Genomic DNA, 22,328 nt, shown 5'->3' on the forward strand with positions numbered 1-22,328 from the left:
ATATCTCATAATTATGACATCCTCATCTCATAATTATGACTTACTAACTCATAATTATGACTTACTATCTCATAATTATGACATCCTCATCTCATAATTATGACTTACTAACTCATAATTATGAGATAAGGGGGAGCAGTTTGTGGCGGGGGCCATTTTAGCACATGACATCGGAAACAAAAGTTACTGCGTCCTTTTGGTCGGAAGCGCCTCAATGCACACCCATGGAGATTTAGCACCATCCTATCGTTTAGCTTGATGATTGTACAGTAAGTGAATTAACTACTGAACATTTCCTCACTGACCTGCCCCTCCTGCTATTTAGTTAAGGTAAGCTTCAATTTATAGATGCGGGGCATTAAATCGTATTTGTTGTTGTTGTTGTTGTTATATTTAAACATTTAGTACTAATATATTGTGGCAAAGCTCCGGAAGGGACTCCAAGGCAGGCAGCTTTTGTTGAACAGCCTCTTTATTAAATAATTTAGCTTTGAACAAAGATGTTGGGGTAGCCGGTGCACTATCCATGCCTCATTTACATGAACTGGTAGGAGCGTTATACAGCACACAACTCAGCAACGCCCCCTCCGCTGCCCTTCATTCACACTGCCGGTCCACTCCCCACTACTGACAACCTTAATCCCGATTATGGGAGCATGCACACCAACCATACCAACTAATACCTAAGATAAGGACATAAACTAAATAAACACAAGGCAAACTTTAAACATCACGAAACACTCTATTAAGGACAAAACCAAGACCTAATTAACAGTTGAACACCGGGGCATGCTGGGAAATTCGTGACGCCACGCAACAACTCCAATCGGATCGCCACATTACCCCCCCTTAAGGGGACAGCCGTCCCCGGCCGTCCCAACTACCCAGAACAAAGTCCCGCAGGCGATCTGGTCTCCGGCGTTGTCTCCGGAGGGAAAATGGCACAGGTCCTGTGGCGGGAATGGTGCCCCCGCTACTCGCTCCGCCAACAGGTCCTCTCAGGTCAGCAGCATTCAGCCTAGTGGCCGGTGATGGTGTAGCTCCAGTCACCAGGGAACCTGGTACAGTTGAGTCGCCGCGCTGAGTGACCCCAGGGACCACAGCAACGTGGTTTGGGCGGGCATGAGGCCGATACGGTGCCAGCCTATCCCGGTGAACCACCACAGTCTTCCGGTGGTCCGGCTGGCGCACCCGGTAAACGACTTCAGTCACCTTGTCTACTACCTCACCTGGCCCCTTCCAATGACTGTCCAGTTTTGGATTCCGTCCCTTCTTCCGGGAGGGGCAGTAAACCCAAACCTGGTCCCCGGGGTCAAAGTCCCGCCCCCTGCTTCGCATGTCATATGCCCTCTTCTGTCGTAGGGTGGCGGCACCCTGCTGCCCCCTGGTCAGAGCATGGGTGGTCCGCAACCGCTCCCGCAGCTGTCGGAGGTACTCCGGCCCGGCCCCCCCTGGTATTTCTGGCTCCGGAGGGGCGCCAAAGGCCAAACTGGTGGGGGTACGGAGCTCCCTCCCAAACATCAGTGCAGCAGGAGTACAACTGGTGGTTTCCTGCACTGATGCCCGGTATGCCCACAGGATCAGGGGCAGGTGGCGATCCCAGTCATGTTGATGGTGGTCCACAACGATGGCCAGCTGAGTAGCCAAGGTCTGGTTGAATCGCTCAACCAACCCATCACTCTGAGGACGAAGAGGAGTAGTGCGCGTCTTGTGTACACCAACCAGCTGGCATACTTTCCCGAACACCTCCGACTCAAAGTTCCGCCCCTGGTCGCTGTGGAGCTCTTCCGGCACGCCAAACCGGCTGAAGAACTCCTCCACCAGTTTGGTTGCGGTAGTGAGCGCACTTTGGTCTGGGACCGCGTATGCCTCGGGCCACTTAGTGAAATAGTCCATGGCCACGAGCACGTACCGGTTTCCCGCCTCTGTTTGCGGAAATGGGCCAAGTATGTCCACCCCGACCCTCTCCATGGGTGCTCCCACCACATAGGGTTGCATGGGAGCCCTTGACTGCTGACCCGGTCCTTTTTTTGCTGTACAGGCATCGCACAAATGGACGTACTGCTCCACGTCCTGCCTGCACCCCGGCCAGTAGAACTGGGCCCTCAACTTCCCCAGAGTTTTGGTAACCCCAAAGTGCCCGACCCCCACAGCACCATGTACTGACCGTAGTACCTCCTGCTGGAGTGCTTGGGGCACCAGTAACTGCCATACGTCCCTGTGACCCGTTGGGTGCTGCCACCTCCGGTATGCAAGCCCACATTTAAGCTCCAGTGATCGCCAATGGGACCGGTAAATCTTGAGCTCTGGCCCTTCAGCGGCGACCTGGGCCCATTCTGGACAGTGCCGTTGTTGTAGCCACAGCAAGACCTGTCCAAGAGTGGGATCAGCCACCTGTGCCTGGGCCAACCGGTCTCTGCTGAACTCCTCCAGTGGGGGGGGGGCTCACGTCCATTGCCGCCACTCGCTGCTCTTGGTGTTCCTGCTCCTCAGCCCGCCGGCAGTGACGGCATTCCTCCACCTCGCAGGGCCGCCGGGACAGAGCATCTGCATTCCCGTGCAGCCGCCCCGGCCGGTGCTCAATGGTGAAATCATACTCCTGGAGCTCCTCCAGCCAACGAGCGAGCTGCCCCTCAGGGCTACGGAAACTCAGAAGCCAGGTCAGGGAAGCATGGTCGGTGCGCAACTTAAAGTGCCGCCCATGGAGATATGGACGGAAATGCCTGACCCCCCGCACCACCGCCAGCAGCTCCTTCCGGGTGACGCAGTAATTGCGCTCTGGTCGACTATTGGCCCGGCTATAGTATGCAACCACTCGCTCCCCGCTTTCCGTTGGTTGTGAAAGGACAGCTCCGATCCCCTCGTAGCTGGCGTCAGTGTCCAAGATGAAGGGTAGGGTCGGATCTGGACACATGAGCACTGGGGCCTCTCCCAATGCCTTCCGGAGCTGCCGGAAGGCCGCGTCACACTCCTCCGTCCACTCGAACCGTCGTCCCAGCTCTGTCAGGTGGTGGAGTGGTCGTGCGATCGAAGCAAAACCCTTCACAAATCGGCGGTAGTACGAGGCCAGCCCTAGAAAACTCCGAACCTCCTTAGTATTAGCCGGAGTGGGCCAACCTCGCACCGCTGCAATCTTCTCGGGATCAGTTGCTACGCCCTGCCCACTGACCACATGCCCCAGGAATTTGGTTTCCCTCCTTAGGAATGTGCACTTCCTAGGGTTGAGGCGTAGTCCCGACCTCCTAATAGCCCCCAACACGGTTCTCAGGTTCTCCAGCGCCTGATGGTAGGTCGGCGCGTGTACCAGTATGTCGTCCAGGTACACCACGCACCGGCTTCGGGGGATGTCTGCCAGTACCTGCTCCATCAGGCGCTCGAAGGTGGCTGGGCTATTACAGAGCCCGAAGGGCATGACGTTGAACTGCCACAGTCCTTGTCCCACGGAGAAGGCGGTCTTGGCCTTGGAGTCTTCGTCCATCTCGACCTGCCAGTAGCCGCTCCGTAGATCCAGGGACGTGAACCACGCCGACCCAGAGATCCAATCCAGTGCGTCGTCAACTCGCGGCAAGGGATAGGAATCCTTGCGGGTAACATCATTTAGACGACGGTAGTCAACGCAGAAACGCCAGCCCCCATCTTTCGTTTTCGCCAGCACGGCCGGTGCTGCCCACGGGCTGTTGGAGGGAGAAATCACGCCGGCGGTAGCCATTTCCCTTACTTTTTGTTCTGCGATTTCCCTCTTGGCGAGAGCCAGGCGGTGAGGCCGCAGTCGGATGGGGGTAGCGCTTCCCGTGTCGATGTGATGTCGGACGAGGGAGGTTCGGGTACAATCCAGGTCGGAGGCCGCGAACAAATCCACATTCTCCCCAAGCACCGTCTGCAACAGCTGGCGCTGCCCCTCAGTTAGCCCTGCTCCTTCATGTGCCAGAAGCTCACGGACTGCCTTCCGAGTCTCCTCTGACGGCTCGCTCCGGGGTGTAGCCATCATCGCCCGGGGTTGGGGCAGTGGTTCGTTGGTCCTGCCACGCCAGAGGGAGACAGTGCACGCCCCGAGCCGCAGCTCACCTTCCGACACATCCACCGTTGCTCCCCAGCGCAACAGCAAGTCCAGCCCCACAATGCAGTCATCAGTGATGTCTGCTAACCACACCTCCTGCTGAAGGGTCACCCCACCTGCGCTGATCTCCACCATCTTCCTGCCCCGTATGGCTGCGGGTGCTCCGGTGACCGTCACAAGGCGGACGGCCGTGGTGACCCAACCCTTAGGCGATTGCCCCTCCGTTCCCGGCAGTACTCCCGGCCGGACCAGCGTGACCGTTGATCCTGTATCCACGAGGGCCTTGCAGCAAACACCGTCTAACCAACACAACATGTAGAGACCTTCCGTCTTCCCCAGACGGCCCACTCTCTCCTGTGTGGTTGTTTCCTTTGGAGGGGTAATCGCCTGGGGGGGAGGCGCACCCCTCACTGCGCAGCCCCCATGGCGTTTCCCGCCTGCTCCCCTTGTAGACTCAATGGCGTTGGTGCAGGGCAATTCCGAGCGAGGTGTCCAATGAGGCCACATCGAAAACAGGCTCGCCTTTCCGGTCTCCTCGCAACTGATTGGGCCCTCGCCTGTCTCGCCTCCACCTGCTCTGCCATCACCTCCTCATCACAGCCTCTGACTGGAAGTCGCTGCTGCCTCATTGATGCCGCTGCCACTGTCGCCGACAGAATACCCTCGGCTCTCTCGGTCTCTTGTAAAGCTGCCGCCAATGTGACGGGTGCCTGCAGTCTGACATGCTGCTGTAGCCGCTCAGGAGTCACCGCCTTTACAAAGGCGTGGAGCGCCAACTGCTCATGCGCCTCCGGTGGGAACTGTGGGTAACCGTCCCTGGCAGCAGTCAGCAGGTCCCCTGCCATCGCTCCCCATGCTTCCCCAGGTCTCCTCTGGCGACTCGTCAATGCTTCGCGAGCCACCTCAGCACTCTGCCGCCGACCGAACCTCTGCCGCAGAGCTGCTATCAGTCGGTCACGGTTTCGCTGTTCCGCAAGGGGAAGGTCCAACAGAACCTGAAGCGCATCACTCTCCAGTGCCAAGGCCAGATGTACTGCCACCTCATGTGGGCTCCAAGCGTTGTGCCATGCTGCCAACTCAACCTGGGCCAGGTACGGCTCCAATGGTACCCGCCCATTGTATCGTGGCAGCTTCACCACTGCTCGCCCCGCCTGCATTGTGGCGCAAGCCTCGTTGGGTAGCCCGCCCTCGAGCAGCGAGTAGTGAGGTGGACTAGCATAGCGTGCCACTGCCACTCTGCCCTCGGGTCGCCCTGCAGTGCTTGAGCCCACTGGTTGTCTGGGGAAGGCACTAGGCTCGGTTCCCCAGCTCGCTGTTCTCTGGGCTCCTTCCTCGAAGTCCTCTTCTGGCTGGTCCATCCCACTTCTGACACCAATGTGGCAAAGCTCCGGAAGGGACTCCAAGGCAGGCAGCTTTTGTTGAACAGCCTCTTTATTAAATAATTTAGCTTTGAACAAAGCTGTTGGGGTAGCCGGTGCACTATCCATGCCTCATTTACATGAACTGGTAGGAGCGTTATACAGCACACAACTCAGCAACGCCCCCTCCGCTGCCCTTCATTCACACTGCCGGTCCACTCCCCACTACTGACAACCTTAATCCCGATTATGGGAGCATGCACACCAACCATACCAACTAATACCTAAGATAAGGACATAAACTAAATAAACACAAGGCAAACTTTAAACATCACGAAACACTCTATTAAGGACAAAACCAAGACCTAATTAACAGTTGAACACCGGGGCATGCTGGGAAATTCGTGACGCCACGCAACAACTCCAATCGGATCGCCACAATATGTTACACATTCGGACTGGACATCAACTTGATAAAAATTCGAGTTATTCATTGGGCTGCTGGCTGAAATAATCTCTCGGCAAATCGAACCGATACAGCGCTCCCGCTGTGCTAATTAAAGCCGTTAATGTGGAAAGTGGACATATCAGTAATTAACTTACTGCAATAGTGGATACAGTATTGATCTCACAACTCCATAAAATAGATGTATCACCTAAAATATATTAAATCACAATATTACAAGGATAGCTCTGTGGAAAATAATATTTTAAATGATTCGGGCTTTTTACTTTTCCCCGCACCGCATTCACTTTTCAGCGATTTTAACTGACACACACACACACACACACACACACACATACACACACACACACAGACAGACAGCAGGTGTGCAGATGGCGGGGGATATGTACTGTAGCTTCTCATGAACTAGTCTACTCGCGTCGGTGAAGTCCACCTGCTCTTACTTTCTCTACACACTGTGGACTGTATGCACTGTTATTACCTAAATATTTTCTCACCAATGCAAAGACGAATAAACAGCTCACCTAATATAGTTTTTAGAACATTTATTAAATAGCTTATATTAAAACATGTAAATGTTGCTTCTCTGAATACTGTATGCCTCTTCTGTTTTGGGCAATAACTTGAAGCTGGAAACTGAACAATTGTGCCTGTCACAGATTTAATCACAATAAATACCTTCACAATCTGAAAAAAATCATATCAAAAGTATGAAAGTATATTCTTGTTAGTGTAACCGGGTGCTGTACTAAATAAATTGAAAGAGGGTCTCTGTCCCTTTAATGATGACAGCGCTTGACCATGAACTTGACGTTCCTCTGAGTGCTTTTGCGCATGAGCAAGGCACGTTTTGAGACTGGTCAGCAAGCGCGGGGAAAATGCCACGGTTTTGTGGAGGCTGCTGAAGTTGTTTTCTGCGGACTCGTACTACATTGGGAGAATCGAGGGATTGTGCTAAATCTCACGCCTTATTGTGTTAACGTGTGCGATCTCACGGGCTGAAGGGTGAGTTTTGCTTCAACGTTGTGGAGGGGGTTTTAAAGTAACTAGTTTTGTTTTTATGTAAAAACTAATGTGTTTTATCTGTTTAATCCCCTCTGAAACAGAACCATTACCGTATGTTATTGGTGGTAGTTTTGAAACGATTTTGCTTCTTTTAATTTTGGAATATCGGTTTTCTGGTGTATGCTAGCAGAATAGACGGAGATACAGTATTACGTTTATTTGAAATTTTTGTGAAGGAAATTGACTACCTTTTATATTTTGTATCATTTGTTTTACTTTTCTGTACATATTCCCAGAAATAAAAGAACCCCAGAAATTTTGTGAGCCGGTGTAATTTCCCAGGTCACATATTTTGGTACCAGGAGTGGGGTTTCTGATAGTTTTAGTTTTACCAATAACATACGGTAGTGGTGTTGCGGCGTCCGGAGGGAACGCCGATCTGCAGCGTGTCGCGGACGACGGGCAGCAGGCCAGACGGTGACGGGACAGCCGGCGTTGAGAAGGCCTCCGCGTAGAGGACCTGTGTTCTTCTTGATATCCCCAGAGACTGATTTTCAGCGGAAATATCCTTCGTTTGTATCAGAAAGACTGCGTAATTACGTCAGGGCTATTTGCCTGTATAATTTGTTTTATTGAAAACTGTACAGTATGTCTTGTGATCCAGATGACGAGGGTAACGCGATAGGTGAACTTCAGCAGCAAATAAGTGAGCTGAGTAGGAGACAAAAGGAAGCTATGGCTACTATAGCGGACTTGGGTCAGGGGCGCACTCGGTCATACGTATATGTTCCCCGAGAGCGCCATGTACAACCATTTAGCGGTGACTTAATTAAAGACGGAAGGACTGTAGATGAGTTTGTTGAAGAGGTGCAACGCGTTCTGCGGGCAGGAGATAGAACCACTGACGACCAAGTGGATTTTATTATGTCCTTACTTAGGGGTCCTGCTTTAGAGGAGGTGAGATTGCGACTGGATGGTGAGTCTAGAGAGCCCCGTGAGCTCTTTACCTTTTTGAGGGAAGGGTTTAGAGAGAAACGTAGTGCCTCTCAAATCTTGCATACATTCTACAGTCGTAAACAAGCCGAAGGTGAAGATTTCCGTGATTACTCTCATGCCCTTTCAAAAATATTGAATTCAGTTACAAAATTGTCACCAGAGATAGTCCCTGATGCTAAGCTTGCTCTCCGGGACCAGTTTGTGGAGGGTATTAGAGATGATTCACTTCGTAGGGAGCTGCGAAAGTTTGTGCGTGGAAATCCTCGGTTAACGTTGATGGAAGTGAGAGATGAGGCAATTATGTGGTCATTGGAGGATAGTAAACCAGGAGGTAAATCTGTAAAAGCCCGGACTGTGTTCTCTGAAGTTGTGCAGGATGAAACACAGTGCTCTTCAATTAATGTACAAGGGAAACAGTCTGTTACATTAGAAGACATACTGAAAGTGGTTGCTGAACAGGGCAAGGCAATTGGTGAGCTGACCAATGCAGTTAGAGATCTCACCCTGAAAAAGACTGGTGAAAGGAATGACATGGCTGTGAAGCCAAAATTACAACCTAAATTTACTGAGGATGGGCAGCCTGTATGTTTTAAATGCAATGGAGTAGGACATATTGCCAGAAAGTGTACGAATGGACGCTATTGGAAAAATAGCGCCACCTTTCAGAAGTCCACTGAACAGGGAAACGAGCACCCTCGGTTGCTGTGAGCCAGGCCATGCGAGGGAGCACTATTGGCTCAGATAAGAGGAACACTAGTTGTGGTGAGGTGCTAGAGCGTGCGGTAGGAAAATGTCCTGTGGTCGAGTTAAAAATTGAGGGTGTAACTGTGTCATGCTTACTGGATACGGGTAGCCAAGTAAGTACCATATCTGAAGGCTTTTTCAGGGAAAACCTGTGTGGCGAGGATGAAGACATGCTGTCCACGTCAGGGTGGTTAAAAATTACAGCTGCTAATGGGTTGGATATCCCCTACCTAGGGTATCTTGAAGTAGATGTTGAAGCAATGGGTATGAATTTACCAAACTGTGGATTTTTGGTTGTCAGGGAGCCTCAGAGCACTCCTACCTCTGTCCCAGGGTTAATTGGCATGAATGTTATTGGTCAGTGCCGACAGTTGGTTAATTCGGAGTTCAGCACCACATTGGGTGGAAAATTAGATTCCAGCTGGAGGGAAGCGTTTCAGCAGGTTCGTCATAAAGACACTGCTGATAAACTGTCTTTTGCTCGGGTGGCTGGGAAGGACACCATACATGTTCCGGCATTGTCTGTGTCAGTAGTCATGGCTAGGGGAATAAGACAGATTTCAGTTGATAATGCAGATATGCTGGTGGAACCACTAAACTCTCACTTACCTGGTGGGCTGGTGATAGTCCCTGTTCTTGTGTCCTCTCAAACTATGATGTTTCCGGTGCAGGTGGTGAATTTCTCTCAGGAAGATTTGTGGCTCAGGCCTAGGACAAAACTTGGTATATTATCACCGGTTAATTCAACTTGTGTTAACAGTACCTACGAGGTGAAGTTTCAAAGGATTTCTGCCAGTGTTGAACAGATCAGTGTGGATGGGAATATATCTGGAACTGATACATTGTCCTTGTTGGGCAGACTGCGAATGGGTGGAACACCTGAGCAACAGGCAGAGTTGCGGTCTTTGTTGGGAAAGTATTCTGAGGTTTTTGCTTTTGAGGATGAGGACTTGGGGTACACAGATAGAGTAAGGCATGAGATCCATTTGACAGATGACACCCCTGTGACCCAACCATATCGCCGCCTTCCCCCAAATCAGTACAGGGAAGTTCAGGAGCATATCAGCAATCTCCTAAGAAAAGGGGTGATCCAAGAAAGCACCAGTTCTTATGCATCACCGGTTGTTCTGGTTAGGAAGTCTGACGGGACTCTGCGCCTGTGTGTAGACTACAGGCGTTTGAACTCAAAAACTAAGCGTGACTCATTTCCTTTGCCCAGAATTGATGAGAGCTTTGATGCATTGCAGGGTGCAAAGTTCTTTTCAACCATCGATCTAGCCAGCGGGTACCACCAAGTGGCAGTTCATGAAAGGGATCGCCATAAAACTGCGTTTACCACACCTTTTGGCTTATTTGAGTATTCTCGGATGCCTTTTGGTGTGTGTAATGGGCCAGCGACCTTTCAGCGTTTAATGCAAGCCACCATGAATGATTTAATCTTTCAGATAATACTGGTGTACCTAGATGATATTTTGGTGTTTTCACCAACTTTCCAAGACCATCTAGTAAGACTAGAGGCAGTGTTGAGGCGGCTGAAAGAGACTGGGTTGAAAATCAGACCTGACAAGTGCCAGTTTCTGCAGCAAGAGGTCCAGTTTTTAGGGCATCAGATATCGGCACAGGGCATAAGGACTGACCCGACCAAAATTGCAGCAGTCCAACAGTGGGGCGTTCCTGAGTCTGTCAAGAGTTTGAGATCATTCCTAGGTCTATGCAGTTATTATAGAAGGTTTATTGAAGGCTTCTCAAAAATTGCGGGTCCTCTCCATGATCTGGTGAACTCCTGTCTCTATGAGGGAAGTCGGAAAAGGAGTAGTGGTCAGTTTCCGTCTTTATGGACTCCTGAATGCCAGAAATCTTTTGATATATTAAAGGAAAAACTGACTACGGCGCCAGTTTTGGGCTTTGCAGATTTTTCACTCCCATTCATAGTTGAAACTGATGCCAGTAATGAGGGCTTGGGTGCTATTCTCTCACAACATCAGGGTGGCAGGAAAAGAATTATAGCATATGCGAGCAGGAGGTTACGCAATGCAGAAAAAAACGATCGCAATTACAGTAGCATGAAGCTTGAGCTATTGGCCTTGAAGTGGGCTGTTTCCGAGAAGTTTAGGGGGTATTTGTTGGGCTCCAAGTTTGTTGTCTTCACCGATAACAACCCACTTTGTCACCTTAAATCTGCCAAGCTTGGTGCTGTGGAACAGCGGTGGGTGGCGCAGCTGGCCGTTTTTGACTTTGAAGTAAAGTATCGGCCGGGACTGCACAATAAAGCTGCTGATGCCCTCTCTAGGCAGCCATTGGCAGGGGAGCCTGATGTTAGTGCAGAAGATGCTGAGCTGGATGACTGTGTGGCCATCTGCAACCTGGTGAGCAGAGGGACTGTTCTGGGGCCAGATTTAGTAGAGGCTGGTGTTAGGTGCTGCAGTGTCAGGCAGGTCCGGGCAATCGAGGCTAAGGAAACTTCAAGTGACAACCCCCAAGGAAACACGCAAACCCTTCCTAGTTACACTAGGGATGAGTTAATTACATTCCAAGAGCAGGATTCCATTATCAGTGGTTTCAGGAGGTTCTGGGATAAGAAAAGGAAACCCAATGCCACTGAAAGGTCTAGTTTGTCGAGGTCAGTGTTGTCCCTGTTGAAACAGTGGGAGAAGATTAGGGAGAAGGAAGGATTACTTTACCGGGTGGTTAATGATCCACAAGGGGGTGAGAGTTGCCAGTTGCTTTTGCCATCTTGCATGAAGGAGAAAGTGCTCCGGAGTGTCCATGATAACATGGGACATCAGGGAATAGAGCGGACCCTGAACCTATTAAGGCAGAGGTGTTTCTGGGTTGGGCTGTATGAAGATGTAGAATGTTGGGTTAAACAATGCCATCGTTGTGTTCTGACCAAAATGCCACAGCCCAAAATTCATCCACCTAGGAAAGCCTTTATCGCCTCAAGACCACTAGAGGTGGTAGCTGTGGACTTCACTGTCCTCGAACCAGCAACCGATGGGCGAGAGAATGTTCTGGTAGTGACCGATGTCTTCACAAAATTCACTCAAGCTTTCCCAACTAGAGATCAGAAGGCCGACACCACCGCCAAGATTTTACTGAAGGAGTGGTTTATGAAGTACGGGGTCCCAGAAAGGTTACATTCCGACCAAGGGAGGAATTTTGAGAGTGTAGTGGTTGCAGAGCTGTGCAAACTCTATGGGGTGAAGAAAACTCGCACTACGCCTCATCACCCTGAGGGTAATGCACAGTGTGAGCGCTTCAACAGAACACTCCATGATCTTTTGCGTACTCTTCCCCCTGAGGAAAAAAGAAGGTGGCCCGAGCATCTTTCAGAGCTAGTGTATGCATACAATGTGACACCCCATGCCACCACTGGCTACTCACCATACTACCTTTTATTTGGTGTTCATCCCCACTTACCTGTTGATGCATTGCTGGGCAGGAAGCCAGAATTTGATGGGAAACATGATTGGCTGGCTCTGCATCAGGAACGACTGAGACAAGCACATGAAAAGGCCAGAGAGTACACAAAATTAAAGGCATCTGGCAGACTCTCAACTTACCAGGATAAAGTGTATTGTCCTCCAGTTGAAGTGGGTCAGTTAGTGTATTTGAGAAACAGACCCGCGGGTCGGAACAAAATTCAGGATTCTTGGGATTCAACAGTGTATCAGGTGGTCGAGGTGCAGGGTACTACTCACACTGTGCAACCCTGTCAAGGGGGTCCTGTGAAAAGAGTGCATAGAGCTGATCTACGCCCCTGTGTTTCATCTAGTCCCATCCCAGCAGTTAGGAGACGGAATACGGCTGCAGCTGCATCTTCTGCAGAAGAAGAACCAGAGTCCCCTGATACTGTTGAAGCAGAGTGTGTAGTACTTGAGGAGCTTAGCTATCCTAAAGTTACCACTCCTCAGATGGACCCTGAGCCTGTATCTGTGGTAGATGAATCAGTGATTGGGGAGGAAGAGAGTATAAGTGTTGGTGAAGTTGAGTTGACACCCGTGGCTGATTGTGTTCACCCCACTGACTCCATTTCGGTATGTAGGGTACCTGTGCCAGCCCCAAGGCGAAGCCAAAGGACTAATGCCGGTGTGCATTCAAATCCATTCCATGAACCAAAATCTGTAGTTAATGCAGTCTCTCTTAGTCCAGAAGTATTCTCGCAAGTGCTAACGAGTCTGGGCACTGTGTTCTTTAGAGAAGCTGTCAAAGAAGTAAAAAACTTGTGTTAAGTCACCGAGGACGTTGACTATGGCAGGGGAGAATGTAACCGGGTGCTGTACTAAATAAATTGAAAGAGGGTCTCTGTCCCTTTAATGATGACAGCGCTTGACCATGAACTTGACGTTCCTCTGAGTGCTTTTGCGCATGAGCAAGGCACGTTTTGAGACTGGTCAGCAAGCGCGGGGAAAATGCCACGGTTTTGTGGAGGCTGCTGAAGTTGTTTTCTGCGGACTCGTACTACATTGGGAGAATCGAGGGATTGTGCTAAATCTCACGCCTTATTGTGTTAACGTGTGCGATCTCACGGGCTGAAGGGTGAGTTTTGCTTCAACGTTGTGGAGGGGGTTTTAAAGTAACTAGTTTTGTTTTTATGTAAAAACTAATGTGTTTTATCTGTTTAATCCCCTCTGAAACAGAACCATTACCGTATGTTATTGGTGGTAGTTTTGAAACGATTTTGCTTCTTTTAATTTTGGAATATCGGTTTTCTGGTGTATGCTAGCAGAATAGACGGAGATACAGTATTACGTTTATTTGAAATTTTTGTGAAGGAAATTGACTACCTTTTATATTTTGTATCATTTGTTTTACTTTTCTGTACATATTCCCAGAAATAAAAGAACCCCAGAAATTTTGTGAGCCGGTGTAATTTCCCAGGTCACATTAGAATAAAGAAAGAGATATATCAATGTGTCCTAACATAATCAAAATAAGGAATCTGTAGCATGTATAAATTATAATTATAATGGGAAAGGTGTTTAAGTTAATATGTCCTCTTTCATTGTTGTTTAGGTTGTAACTGGGCTACTCCATACCAGTAATGAAGTACAAATTTGATCATGTACTGTATGATGCCAATTGCTAATCATGTAACTTAGGCATGTGTTGACCAGTGCTGACTTGATTGTTCATGGCTTATAAAAACTCAAACCTTGACCTTGACCATGATCTTAAACAGTTTTAAACCATTAGCCCACATTATGTCATAGCCATGTCATAGCCGAGTTATGAACATTTGTCAAAGCTTAGTCCCCCACTTCAAAAATCTCTCCATTCCCCTGACACACACATGCAGACACACACTCCTCTGTTTGTTGTTTGTCCTTTTAATCTTTCCAAGTAAGTAACTTCCTAAGTAACTTCCCACTACCAAACAGGTGTGAGCTTTGTAAAATTATCATTGCTTTATAAATAAGCACCAACTGTCACCACTTGCCAGGCAACATGGCAACCGAAACAAAAAACATGGAGGGTGGCTTAGTGCTTAGCACTGTCATAATGCTCCTCCAAGTTCTGGGATTGATTCCTGCCTCAGCATCTGTGTGCATGGAGTTTACATGTTCCCCCTGTGCTTGGTGGGTTTCCTCTGGGTACTTCAGTTTCCGCCCACAGACCAAAGACATGCTGATTAAGTAAACTGGCATCTCCAAATTGCCCATAGTGTGTGAATGAGCGTGTGAGTGTGTGCCCTGCGATGTTATGGAAGCTAACACATGCTTACTTTGCAAGAATTGTTGGTGCAACTGTAACTGTTGTCCCTTTTTCCAGTGTGTTCACTGCAACTGGAATTGGAGGAAATGACAGCTCTAGCTCCGCATCAGCAACATACTAATGAGGATGCTGGTCTGTGGGATTTTCTTCGTAAGAGGGGTGTTCCTGAAGAACATATTGACCAAATGCAACAGGACAGGGTAATTTTGTGATAAAAATAGTCCCAAAGTATTATGTATTAAAAACACTAGTAATTATTATTGTATATTGTACGTACAATTACATAGTCCACTACAAAGAATCAATCAACTGTCCTAGACATTGATATCGGCACTGCCTGTGTTCTCAGTAATAAGGTTCTCAAGACTCAAATTTAGATAAATACTGTACATAGTGTACATACTGTCAGTATTAAAGAGACAATACAATTTAATAAGGGCTGTGTTTAGTTTTACAATTCATTTAACTTTTTTTTTGTTTTTTTGCTAAAGAATATGAAATTTTATGTTTTACTTTTCCTTTTGGTTTACTTACATGTAAATTTCTACATTTCTTCTTACATAGGCTTCTTTTTTTGGTAAAATTGTGAAATGTAATTGTAGAAAAAAATTAGCAAAAGCCATTATTATAAACATTGTAAAGTATACTTAAAAACAAACTGACACATTCCTTTAAAACTAACTTTGCTAAGTTTTTAATTTACAGATTGATACATCAGTTGTCAGAGAACTAGATGACGCCTGCCTTGCACGCTACATACCACTGTATGGAGACAGGATTGCTACAAGGCGGTACTGTCTGGACAAACAAAAACGAAAAGAAGATAACTGCTCGAAGATGTCCCTTCTTGAAAAACTGCGAAAGAAAATGAGGACAACAACAACAAGCCTTGATGAGGAAACTACAGAGGAAAGTAGGCCAACGAAAAAAGGAAGCTATAAAAGAAATGCTACCAAGTCTTCAAGAAAAATCGAGTTGGGGTGGATTCATGAGGGAAAGCAAGTCAGAAAACGCTGTGGTGGGGGAACCAGAATTCTTGATATATCCAAGGACTCAACCAAGAAAGACCTTATGTCTCATGCCAAGGAACTATTTTTTCCACATGGTGAATCAAAAAAAGGAAAATGGGAAGAATTCACTCATAGTATTTATGACTTTAAGGAATCAGAACTTGAAGACAGCGTTACTGTTGGTGAACTGTACACACTCTCAAAATTTGGTATTTTACGCTTTTATTTACATACGATGTGGCACATAGACAAATCTGACACAGAAGTGGACAATGAAAAGGACAGACATAGTGGCTCTCTAGAAGAGCAGCAGAAGACAGCACAGTGCATTAATCGTGATCAACACCTAGAAAAGCCTTTTGGTGTAAATAATCCACAAACCAAACCATCTGGTACAGTTGAACAGTGTAACCATGAAACCTCCAGTGCCCATTTATCTGTTGTTGGTGTCATTGATCTTACTTCTCTATCGTATGATTCAGAGGTGATCGTAGGTGGCATAGAAGATGTATCATCTGCAAGCCCTCTAGATGACACTGTTCCAATTGTTCCATCCACAGAAGTCATTAATGTTGCCTTGTCTACCTCCACTCCTGTATTAGTAGATGATGTTGAACGTAATATCCGTTCAATTGGCAATGCAGACTATGAGCTGCTTTCTGAAACCCATCTGATTGAACCTTTTCAAGTTTTCTCTCCCACAGAGGAAGTCATCAGTATTGTCCCATCCACGTCCACTCTTTTTGTAGAGGATGACATTGCTCGTTCAAATATTGATGCAAACTATGAGCTACTTACAGTGGGTATCAAACTTCACAGAGTAAATCTGTTAGAGGAAATGATTTGTCAATTCAAAGATGAGTTGATTCTTAACTACCCCTTAAAGTACAGCTTTATTAATGAAAAAGGCCATGATGCAGATGGTGTATCAAGGGATGTCTATGCTGCATTTTGGACAGAATTTTTAGATTGTGCAGCCGAGGGGGCAGAAATGAGAGTGCCATCTCTGTCACCAAAATGGCAAGAGGATGAATGGAAAGCTGTGGGGAAAATATTGGCCAAGGGTTTCCTAGACCAAGGCTACTTTCCATTGCGCATTGCCCCAGCATTTACCACTGCACTGATTTTCGGAGAACATGCTGTATCTAGTGATTTACTGTATCAGTCATTGCTGTTGTATCTGAGTCAATGTGAGAGAGATCTAATAACTACTGCTTTACAGCAGGACCTTGACAGTGATGGTCAGGATGAGTTATTAGATCTGCTGGATCGACTAGGAGTAAAAACAGTCCCATCACAAGATAACCTTAAATCAGTCCTTATTCAAGTAGCACACAAACAAATAATTCAGCAACCTAAATATGCTCTCGATAACATGTCAGCAGTTGCAGCCCAACCCCTGAGGACCACACTGACCACACCAGCAAAGATACAGACCATGTATGATGACAAGAAACCAACTTCCAGAAAAGTCCTAAAGCTGATTGAAGCAAGTCCAACAACACCAGCTGAGAACCAAGCCTTCAAATTTCTACAGCAGTACATACGTGGATTGGATCAGGTGGGTCTTAGAAGAATGCTGAGATTTGTGACAGGGTCAGATGTCATCTGTGTTACAAAAATTCAAGTTGTATTTACAACTTTGGATGGACTTGCACGTCGACCAGTTGCACACACCTGTGGAGCTGTTTTGGAGTTATCTTGTACATACAACTCCTACCCAGAGCTACGTGTAGAAATGGAGAATGTACTGACCAGCAACTACTACACTATGGATATTGTTTAGCGAGACAATGCACATACAGTACATAGCAGGAAGTCTATGTAGCTGTAAAATTTTGAATGTTTTAACTCTTAAATATTTGTAAGATTAGGGAGAAGTGGATTTAAAATTTTATGCTGAGTTTGCTTGGACAAACTTGTTTGATATAAGTCAGAATTTCCCGTGTTTCCAAAAGCAGTATTATAGCATTTGTGGTACCAGTAATTTCTGGAAGTAACACAGTTAATTATCATTGCACATTGCATGTAGCTACTTCCAAAGAATAACTGTTTATTTTGTTTTTTTTTCCCATATAGTTTGTTGTGAAACATTAGTTAAAAATTTTAAAACAAAGTTCATTTATGCACTAAGGCAATTTTATTTACATTATTTATAGAAACCAATTTCCAGTCATATAGATAATCATTTGAACAGTATAGTATAAGTAAAAAAACAGTGTTGCAAACAAAGATTCATTTGCCTGAAATAGCTCTTAAATTCCAAAAAGAGTAGCATATGTAAATATAGTTAATGTTAGTGCTGCAATCATAGTTTATATTTTTATTTCTTAGAGATACAGCAGCATGATAAAAGTAGATGCATTTCTTTAAAGTTTTCCACAGATTTCCACAGAGTTTTTTTTTTTTGGTTGTAGTAACCTGCGTAGTGAGGTGATGGCGGTGTCCAGTTGAGATGCCTAGCATCACATCATTACTTAAGAAGACCCAGCAGTGCATAGTGGGATCAATAACAATGACTTAATTTTCTGTTTATACTTTTACCTCTATTTTCATTAAGATTTACGAGCAACAGAAATGTTAGATACTAATGTTTATATATATAATCTTGGAGAGGTCATTGTTACTTGGGTGTTAAGTTTGTGTTCATTGTGTCTAGGCAAAAGGTTTTTTAAATGTAAAATTGTCATATGTAAGGCAAATATTGCAGTGGTTGCTGTAAAAGGTTCCAAAAATAATGTTATGACTGTAGTATTTCACTGCTGGTTAAGTGAACTGTTATATAATAAAAGTCCTGTCTTATTTGCAGTTTGTGTAAATTCACTGTCGTGTGGGCAACCTGTATTTTAGTTAATATATGTATGTATTAAGCTAATATAAAACATACTTCAAAAGCATAATTTTTTCTGGGTGAAAATCCCACTTTAAAACACTCCTTAAAATAGGTACTATTACACATTACTGTATAATGATTTAGGCGTGTATATATATACAGTATACTGTACAGTATATACACGCACATACGTACACACACACACACACACACATCAGTCAACAGTTGAGACACAGCTTCTAATTCCATGGTCTTTCCTATTTTTTATTTCTTAAAAAAAAGGGAAACAATGCTGAAGGCATGCAAAATACACAATAATCTCCTTTGAACAGTTGATATTGAGATGTATCTGCTACTTCTGCTCTTTAAAGCTTCATAACAGCTCTATTCTGAGGTGCTGATTGTTAATTGGTGATTTCTGAGGCTGGTGACTCTAAATGAACTTCTCCTCTGCAGCAGAGGTAACGTTTTGGTCTTGATTTCCTGGGAAGGTCTTCATAAGAGCCAGTTTCATCATGGAGCTTGATGGGTTTTACAAATACACTTGACACAACACTGTTCTTGTAAGAACTGTTCCAGAACAGCTGACCTTCATGTCTTAAAATAACAACTGACTGTTGTTGTTACTTAATTACCTAATGCCATATGTGTTATTTTATATTTTTTAAATCTCCAGTATTGTTCTAGAATATAGAAAAGAAATCACTAAACTAAAAACACTGAATTAGAAGGTGTGTACAAACTTTGTTGACTGGCACTGTATATACTGTATACAGTGTATATATACACACACATTAATCAACCACAACACAAAAAACATGTCTGAGCCACAGAGCCCCTATCCCACAACCCAAAGGGTCCAGTGTCAGCACACAGTGGGATTTGTGGGAAAGGACAGGCAGCCTTTGGTACCCATGGGTATGGGCACTTATTGTTAAAGCTCTAAAAGAATATGCAGGTAGGCTCGTAAAAAAAGGTAAAGTTCAATTGCTTCTTCTGGAGTAGTGGGTGGGTTTAGATAGTTTTCTGACATTACTAGGCAACAAATGTCAAAAACAGTCTCATCACATGGATTTGGCCCTCTTGGCAGGCATTCCTCTCTACAAGCCTGTACTTGTTGATGTGATACAGTCTTCAGGTAGTCTGTAGTGCCAAAGAGGCGAGGAAGTGTGTACATCATTAGTGGTCGTCCACTTGGAGAAACTGCATTCCTGCTGGGGCGAATTCTGTGGCAGTTCCACAGATAAGCAACTTCATGCAGCTCCCTCTGGAGGAAAAAAATGGGATTGTTTAAGAGATTAGAAAAGTCACACAAATTGAGAGGCAGAGAGACAAGAGACATTAAAACAGAGATAATTCAGCAAACAAGCAAATAAGATCAATATACTAATAATTCCAACAAAACAGTGGAAATACTGTAGAAACGTACAAAAGAACAACTACTTCATTTGTCTTAAAAACCATTGAAGCCTCTTTTAGCTTCCGATGAACCTTGGAATTTATTTTTGTAAATGAATTGCACTGTTGGTGCTTATTACTTACATTACAATTGCGTCAGAAAATAAGGACAATATGAACAGCAAGAATGATTAAGCATCCAATAGCTATTCTATTCCAGTATGCAACCATGGGTATGAATAGTAATGACTGAAAACAAAACACGCGAAGTAGCCTTTAACCAATGAAAAACGCACATAATCATAAAAACACTCACTCACTTACTCATTGACTCACTCATCTTCTAAACCGCTTTATCCTGTATACAGGGTCACAGGTGGCCTGTAGACTATCCAGATGGGGTACACCCTGGACAGGGTGCCAATCCATCGCAGGCCACACACACATATATATACATTCACATGCTCATTAACACACTACAGGTACTTTGGGAATGCCAATTAGCCTAATATGCATGTCTTTGGACTGTGGGAAGAAATCGGAGCACCTGGAGGAAACCCACCAAGCACGGGGAGAACATGCAACCTCCATGGACACAAAACTGCGGTGGGAATTGAACCATCACCCCTGGAAGTGCAAAGTGACAGTGCTAACCACTAAGCCACAGTGCCATCCCATAAAACACACTGTTATGTATTCAAGAAGTTTTCTTAATTAAAATAAAAATAAAGAAGTCTTACCTCAATTATTTCCAGACATGTAAACTGTATTAGATTTTTGTCATGGAAGTCCCCTGAGAAGTAATCCATGTCCTTTAAGTCTTGGAAGACATTCATCCAGTACTGTGTATGCTGTTTTCTTAAAAATCCCCACCACTGTTCAATCCTTTGGTTATGATTACTTGAGCCAGTAACGTAGCATCTCTCTGAAAACACATCATCATGGTTACCTCTTAAAAATAACTGCATCTGTTCGACTAAACAGTTTTCTGTTCCCAAGTCTGCCCTGATTCGTGTAGCAGTGCCCTTCCTATTTTCTACTTCATCAATGAAATAACCAGCAATAACTTTCGGATTGCTATTTGTGGAGTAAGCATGGAGCCATATGATCATGTGTGAAAACCCATCAATTGAGCCATTAATACATATTCCATATGGTTTGAGTTTATCGTAGGAATCTAGGTGCCACAAAAAGTTGGGGCCTGGGTTTCTGTAAAGACGTCGTCTTAGACGATTTCGGCGCCTCAGGTGAACTCCGCGAGGATCCAGAATTTTAAGCAAGTGCCTGATAGTTCTCTGAGATACCACAAAGCCAGCTTGGATGCATTTCAAATGCATGATTTTGTATCCATGAAGCATTCCATATTGGTTTAGCTGCTCCTGAAGGAAGAGAGCCACTTCGAGAAGGTCAGAATGTGCTTTCCTCCTGAACAGTCCTAAGCACTTTAGATACCTGCGCAGTGTTGACATACTAATGATAATATCATCCAAATTACTCAATGACATTAATATCTCCCAGTGTCTCAATCCAAGAAAGAAATAAAAGCAAATTAAATTTGGCAATATTTGCTCCATTGTCCCTGTCTTCTCAGAAGCAATGACCTAACCCCAATAATTATATGTGATAATAAGTCATAATTATGAGATATTAAGTCATAATTATGAGTTAGTAAGTCATAATTATGAGATCAGGATGTCATAATTATGAGATATTATCTCATAATTATGAGATATTAAGTCATAATTATGAGATCAGGATGTCATAATTATGAGATAGTAAGTCATAATTATGAGTTAGTAAGTCATAATTATGAGATATTATCTCATAATTATGAGATATTAAGTCATAATTATGAGATCAGGATGTCATAATTATGAGTTAGTAAGTCATAATTATGAGATGAGGATGTCATAATTATGAGATAGTAAGTCATAATTATGAGATCAGGATGTCATAATTATGAGATATTATCTCATAATTATGAGATATTAAGTCATAATTATGAGATCAGGATGTCATAATTATGACATAAGTCCCGTGTTTTTTTTTTCTTTCGTGAATGCAATGCGCTTCCGTATAGCGGCGGTGCCATTGATTTAAGCGCTACTTTATTTTTTATCTTTCTCCTTTAAAGTAAAACGTCACTTTGTGATTTCTGTAAATTGCATATTTATTGCAGTTGCATATTGGTTATGAGCACAGAAGGAGACATTACCAAATTAAAGAATTAGGTCTAAAAGCAAATAAGAGTTTTGTGTTTTTATATTAACATTGTGTTAGGAGGAGTAAGGAAGCATTCATTCTGTAGTTGTCATTTCAGTCTGAGCTCCCGGTTCTTAGTGATCTCCCTGCTTTATACCACGGCACCTCTAGTCTAGTCTTGTCTAGTTTTGTATAATTAGATAAGTACCTAAGGGGTGTAAGAATAAAGGTGGTTTAATTTCGAATCATGATAATGGAAAATCTTAGAAATATTACTTTGTAACTGCCCTACTTTTTCTGTTCTTTATCTGCTCTATTGAGAAGCTTCTCACATTAACTTTGCGTTGCTTTTAGAAAATTCAGTGACAGACTCATCCATGTCTAGTGTCTTTTCGTCAACTAAGATCACAGGGATTTTTCTTTCTGTCGTGGAGCCCTGAGCGTCAGAGAGGTAAGTGCAGAGTCAGCACTCAGGTACGTGTGGAGAATGAGCTCACTGGAGGCCGGTGAGACCCCCCCCACGATAACGCCACACACATGTAAT

General features: G+C 45.1%; 1 long non-coding RNA gene across 1 annotated transcript; it reads left to right on the forward strand.

Moving 5' to 3' along the window:
- The first annotated feature begins 229 nt into the window (after window positions 1-229).
- On the forward strand, window positions 230-16,458 carry LOC140588845 (uncharacterized). The gene is made up of 3 exons (XR_011990044.1): window positions 230-330; window positions 14,399-14,541; window positions 15,047-16,458. It is a non-coding gene; the product is annotated as an uncharacterized lncRNA (long non-coding RNA).
- The last annotated feature ends 5,870 nt before the right edge of the window (window positions 16,459-22,328 follow it).

The sequence above is a fragment of the Paramormyrops kingsleyae genome, chromosome 4 (genome assembly GCF_048594095.1).
Source record: "Paramormyrops kingsleyae isolate MSU_618 chromosome 4, PKINGS_0.4, whole genome shotgun sequence".
In the NCBI taxonomy this organism is placed as follows: domain Eukaryota; kingdom Metazoa; phylum Chordata; class Actinopteri; order Osteoglossiformes; family Mormyridae; genus Paramormyrops; species Paramormyrops kingsleyae.